Source organism: Festucalex cinctus, chromosome 13 (assembly GCF_051991245.1).
Source record: "Festucalex cinctus isolate MCC-2025b chromosome 13, RoL_Fcin_1.0, whole genome shotgun sequence".
NCBI lineage: Eukaryota > Metazoa > Chordata > Actinopteri > Syngnathiformes > Syngnathidae > Festucalex > Festucalex cinctus.
Genome location: NC_135423.1, coordinates 25,594,583 through 25,601,075, shown reverse-complemented (window position 1 = coordinate 25,601,075; position 6,493 = coordinate 25,594,583). Strand labels below are relative to the sequence as shown.

At 57.6% G+C, this 6,493-nt stretch overlaps 1 pseudogene; it reads left to right on the top strand.

The window, feature by feature from the left end:
• The first annotated feature begins 3,141 nt into the window (after positions 1 to 3,141).
• LOC144033581 (uncharacterized) lies at positions 3,142 to 6,162 on the top strand (annotated as a pseudogene).
• The last annotated feature ends 331 nt before the right edge of the window (positions 6,163 to 6,493 follow it).

Sequence of the window (6,493 nt, the reverse complement as noted above, 5' to 3'; positions counted from 1 at the left end):
TTCAAAAATAAAATTAAATCCTTAATTAAACTATAAACATTTTTCGACTGACCATGTCAAACCATATGATACTGAAAAATAAAATGACATAAAATCAATATATAATGCATTCAAACTGATCACCAACTTGAACTCAGGAGCACAATATTAAAAAAAAAAAAAACACTTTAACCTGCAAAACAAAAATATCGAAAATAATTTGTGCTGATTTTTTTGCTGTGTGCAAAGCGCGCATGCTCAGTGCAAACAAAACCCCTACACCACCGAGCGAATGCTCCCTGCGCACACTCTGCCAATAATGAGAGCGCCACTGCCCCCTAATGTAGTGGAGGTGCAATTGCACTTTATTCTTGGACAGTAAAAAAAATCAGAATAAAAAGAAAAAGAAAAAAAAAGCATGTTCCCCTGAGGTAAAACGCGCCCCCCTTGATTGAGCCTCGCGCCCCCCTGATTTGAGAAGCACCGGATTATTGTTACTCTATAACTGTAATTTCTTTTTTTTTTGTTTTTGTTAACCTTTCACTGTGAATCCACCTCCTGTCTGTGCCATGTGCATGTTGCACTCACTCGCTGCAGATTTGAAAGGGGGTGTGTCACTGTGTCACATGGTAGCGTCACAGTGAGATTAGCTGAGACAAGACTTTACAAGATTACATCATTTTGGTCTCGTTTTTGTTCATGGACTAAAAAGGACTAAAATGTCAATAGATCTTAGTCCTTTTCATTAAGTGAAGTACATTTTCGATTCATCTTCATTCGTATATGTTTTGTGTTTAATGAGTCTAGTCTAGTCTAGTTCTATTTCGTCCCTCCCGACCGCCAGAAGGCGGTGCTTTAAGCACTGAATGTTCCTTTCGCGCATGCGCAGTTCGAGTAATGCATACCAAATTAGTCACCTGTGACCCCTGGGTGACCCTAGAAGGGTATAAGTTCCGGTGTCACCCAAGGTTCGTTTCCTCTTTTCTTCTCGCGTGGCGTATGCATACGACACATTTTCGAAGAGTGTAAGAATTGGGATTTGTATTTATCCTCTTGACCGCGCCGCTTGGAGCCTTGTGACCGGATCGGTCGGAGCTGCGTAGTTCGCCCTCCAAAGGCTGCGGCGACGGTGTTTTTCTTTCCTTCGTTCGTGACCCGACGTGGTCGCGTATTCTAACCTCCCGTGGGGTAAGGTTATTGACTACTTGTTGTCTACTTTGCCGTCTAATTTCCGCGTTTACTGCGGTGTTTTGAGTTTTTTGTGTGGCTAGCCTCGCGTTAGCGCCCTGGCTACCACGGCTCGTGGTTTACCCTATTTTTTTCCTCCGCTGGCTTTGGCCGCGTTAGCGCTTCTCTCGGTTTATTAGCGCCGCTTTCTCCGACGGTGTTGCCGTTTGGTTGTTGCTTTTCTTTTTGTGCCTTTGCTGGTGCGGGCAGCGTCAGCCTCCCCGCTCCCAGCTTACGGCGTCGCGCTTCTCGCTCGATTGTTTGTCTTACTTACTTTGTGCGTGTCCCGCCTGCGGTGCGCACCTGGCTTCAGCTGTGCAGGTGGCTTTCGCGCCCCTTCTCTCAGCTTGTCGCCGCTTTCGCGACTGCTGTCTGCCCCTCCCGCCCGTCGGCCGCTCCGTGTGCGTCTGCTGCGTAGGTGGCGTTCGCGCGCCTTCCCTCAGCTTATCGCTACTATTAACGACTAACTGTCTGCCCCGGCCCTCCGTCGGCTTCTCGGTGTACGTCTGCTGCGCAGGTGGCGTTCGCGCGCCTTCCCTCAGCTTATCGCTACTATTGACAACTGGCTGTCTGCCCCCGCCCTCCGTCGGCTGCTCGGTGTGCGTCTGCTGTGCAGGTGGCGTTCGCGCCCCCTTCCCTCGGCTTATCGCTGCTTTACCGGCTTACTGTTTGCCCCGACCCACGCGTCGGCTGCTCGGTGTGGGTCTGCTGTGCAGGTGGCGCTCGCGCCCCCTTCCCTCAGCTTCCCGCTCATCGCTGTTTGGGCCTCTTTGTGTTCACAATGGAGGACTCCCGTTGCTGCGTGGACTGTGGTATCCTCTTTGAGGCCTCCGATGTCCTGGACGATCGCTGCCCGAGGTGTCTTGTTTCTGACCGTGCCGGGGATGGCCGGGCCTGCAGTCCTGGTGTCAGTGACCCCAGTCCACTGGGTCATCTGTCGTCCTCCCAACCGAGGCGCCGGAAACGTCTCGGTGTGTCCTCTGCTGTACATGCCCCCCCCCCCCCCCCCCCAGGAAAAGGGCGGCGCAGCGACGACTTGCTTCGGAGGTTGGGCACCTTCAGGCTGAGCTGGCAGAGGTGAGATCTCTTCTGCAGGACCGTCACCCTCCCACACTTACCCCGGGTTTTCACCGGATGCGGTTGCGGTGCGGTTGCGGTGCGGTGCGTCTTGACTGCGTGCTCCGGACGGGTCAATTTTTTTGTCAATCCACACCGGCTCCGCACAGCTGCGGTCCGGCAGCTCCGTCGCCGCCCACTTCCCAACGTGTCTCGCGGGACCGCGCGCGCGCGATCATGTGACATTTCACAACGACAAACATACAGAAAGTCTGTGCTCAACAGAGAAGCAGAAAGAGAGGTGGACTTCTTTTGATTTAACCTTTTCTTCTTCTTCTGCTATGAGATTCCATGCAGCATCCTTTTTTTGGTTGTCCTTATAAAAAGGATGTGCCGTGTCATATATTATTTTGTGGTTTTCCACCTCCAATATAAACCTCTCCTCGTCCATGTTCGCTGGTGTCTAAACCGTGAATGAGCACATGGCCCAGCGACGCCCACGTCACGTTTTGCTGAAAAGCTTGCGAAATAGGAGCTGGCGAGTGTTTTATTCTGAAAGGTAACCGGAAATTTATTTTGAAACTGCGTCGGTCTTCCTGTCCCGCTCGATGTGTTTTGTGCTAGCTTGCCATTTGCCGGAGGCCTACCGCTGCGGTGTCCGGCAAAAATAGAAAAATAGGTCTATCCTTGCGGAAGGCTTGCGGCACGCCGCAGCTGAGACGCAGTCGACACGCAACGCACCCGCAAGCGGTGTAAACTGCACCATTCGAATGAATGGAATCTAATTGCTTGCGTCGCCGGACCGCACCGCAACCGCACCGCAACCGCATCCGGTGAAACCCCGGGGTTACGGGGGGGCCGGGACCACCTGCCCTGCCCATGCCGCGACCATCCACCCCGCCCATGCCAGTGCTTCCTCCTGAGGAGGACGCCATTTCCTTGGCAGCTTCGGCTTCCTTTTTTCATGACGACAACCGTGACCCGGGGTCTGTGGTTTTGGGACCAAACTCTCCAGCGTCCGCTCAGAGTTCGTCCAGTGAGGCGGGGGATGGTTCTATACGGGCTGTCCTGCGCAATGCCTTGGACCTCCTGCTTTTGGAGGTGCCTCCACAGGCTCAATCGGCGTCTGAGAGCGCTTTCTTCCGGCGCAGGCGCCCTTCCTCTGCCTTTTCTGTCCCCGCATCTGACGACTATCTGCGGGAACTACATGCTTGCTGGAGGAATCCTGGGGCTCTCTCCCGTCCTTCGGCTGATGGCCGTGATTTAGCATCTATGCACGGTGCTGCTAGTGTTGGCTTGGACCGGATGCCTGCTGTGGAGCCAGCTGTCGCATCCCTCATTGTGTCCCCGGAGGAGACCCTTCGGCCATCTGTGCGATGTCCTCGACCCCAATGTCGTGTGACTGACGACCTTCTCACACGGGCCTATGGCGCTGGTGCACGTGCTGGTCGCATTGGGAACTCTTTGGCTCACCTCATGCTTGCTCTCTCTACATCCCTGCAAGCGGACAGCGTGGAGGCTGCTGTGTCCTTCAGTGATGCAGCCCTCCAGGCTTTTGCCCTTATGACTAGGGAACACGGCCGACTCATGTCCTTCCTAGTGCAGGCGCGCCGCCAGGTGTGGCTAGCGCAGTCCCCCTTGTCGGAGGCCTCTAGGAGGGCCCGCCGTGGTGTTCCTGTGGAGCCGGGGGAGTTTTTTGGTTCTGCCGCTGTGGGTGCACTGGAAAGGATGGTTAAGGCTCATGAGACCAGGAAGCAGCTTTCCAGCCTCAATAGTACCCTGCCTCCCCAACAGGGTAGGCCCGGGGCACGCTCTGCTTTTCATCGCTTTCCTCAGCCCCGGCCTGCCGAGGCTTATGGCACCCGGCGACCCCCGCAGAGGCCCGCCGGGGACTTTCGCTCCTCTGCCCGCTTTCCTTCAGGGCAACCACGGGCTGCAGGCCCCACCCACCGTCCCTCTCAGGCCCCTAGGGGCCGGAGGGCCAGGGACTGTGGCCTTGGGGCCGGCCGTCGGACATTTTTCCCACCAGCAGCTCAGTTACTGGCCTGCTCGTGCCTCGGACCCATGGGTGGTCTCCATCTTGACCCACGGGTACGAGCTGCAGTTCCGACGCCGGCCTCCTGCTTCCTGTCGGGTCAGGGTGACTCTCATCGCCGACCCGGCAAAAGCCTCAGCTCTGGACCAGGAGCTGTCCGCCCTCCTGGCCAAGGACGCGATCGAGGCCGTGGACCCCCTGGCACAGCCCGGGGGCTTCTACTCGACATACTTCCTTGTCCCAAAGAGGACCGGTGGATACCGACCGATACTGGACCTGAGGGGGCTCAACAGACATCTCAGGGTATTGCCATTCCACATGCTAACCACGAACGACGTCTTGCAGTCGCTCGCCCAGGGGGAGTGGTTCACGTCTATAGACCTGAAGGACGCCTACTTCCACGTCCCCATCGCACCTCGACACCGTCGATTTCTCCGTTTTGCCTACAAAGGCCGTCACTGGCAGTTCCATGTGCTCCCTTTCGGGCTCTCCCTCGCTCCGCGGGTCTTCACTCGGTTTGTGAAGGCTGCTCTGGCGCCCCTGCAGTCTGTGGGCATGAAGGTGCTGCCGTACCTCGACGACTGGCTCCTCTGCGCGCCGTCGCGGGCTCAGGTGATCCGGGACACCTCCGATCTCCTGTCTCATGTGGCCCGGTTGGGTATCAGGGTCAATTTGCCCAAGTCCTCTCTGGTCCCCTCTCAGCGGACGGACTTCATTGGTGTGACGTTGGACACCACGGTTATGAGAGCCCACCCATCTCCTCACCGAGTCGACGATGTTCTTCGCCTCCTCGCGCTCTTTCGAGGGGGCAGGCTGTTGCCTTACGTCGCCTACTTGCGGCTTTTGAGCAAGCTGACGTCCATGACGGCTGTGGTCCCGTTGGGTCTGCTGACACTGCGCCCACTACAGAGGTGGCTGAACGGCTTCCACTTGGATGCCAAGTGGCACCGCCACCGGAGGCTCAGGGTGTCCCGTCGGTGCCTCCTCGCCCTGGCACCTTGGAGGGAGAGGGCTTTTCTATTGAGTGGAGTCCCGCTGGGTGTGGCCCCGGCCCGCCGCGAAACAGTCACCACGGATGCCAGCCTCACGGGCTGGGGTGCTGTCTGGCAGCACAGGACGGCTCAGGGAAGTTGGTCTGTGCGCGACAGGGTCGATCACATCAATGTGCTGGAGCTTCGGGCGGTGTACTTGGCACTCATGCACTTCTTGCCATACCTGAGCGGACGGCATGTTCTCATACGGTCGGACAACACCACGACCGTGTTTCAAATAAACCGTCAGGGCGGCGTCAGGTCCGCCCGTCTGTTGGAGACCTCCCAGCACCTTCTCAGGTGGGCTGCTCCCCGTCTGGCCAGTCTACGGGCCACCTATCTGCCGGGGGTTCGGAACCAGCTCGCGGACTCTCTCTCCCGTCGGGGTCCTCCTCCGGGAGAGTGGCGCCTCCACCCAGAGGTGGCGCGCATGATTTGGAGCAGCTTCGGCACGGCGGAGGTCGATCTCTTTGCCTCCGAGGACTCGACCCACTGCCCACTTTGGTTTTCCCTGAGCAAGGCCACCAGCCCTCTGGGTCTGGATGCACTGGCGCAGCCGTGGCCGGAGTGCCTTCTCTACGCCTTCCGCCGCTCCCTCTGATATGGCTGACGCTTCAGAGAGTTCTTCAGGAGGGGCACACGCTGTTGCTGGTGGCCCCCTTCTGGCCGGCCCGGATGTGGTTCCCCCTGCTCCGTCAACTGTGCTCCGGCGAGCCGTGGCGTCTCCCCGACAGGGAGGACCTGTTGTCTCAACAGGGAGGTCAGGGTTGGCATCCCGACCCTCGGCGCCTTCGCTTATGTGTTTGGCCACTGAGGGGCCCCAACCGCTGCTGACCGGCTGTACAGAGTCTGTTACGCGGACCATTCTTAATGCGAGGGCACCGTCCACTTGGCTACAGTATGCCAACAGGTGGAAGTTGTTTGTGGCGTGGTGCGGAGAACGCGGGGTGGACCCTGTTTCGTGTTCCATCCCCACCATCCTGGATTTCTTGCAGTCCCTCCTGGATAAGGGCAGGTCTCAGTCGACTCTGAAGGTGTATGTGGCAGCTATTTCTGCCCGGCATGTTGGTGCTGATGGCGGCTCCGTGGGGCGCCATGAGCTGGTGTCCTTGTTCCTCAGAGGGGCTCTGCGTCTTCGTCCCCGCCCGGCTCCTCAGGTTCCGGC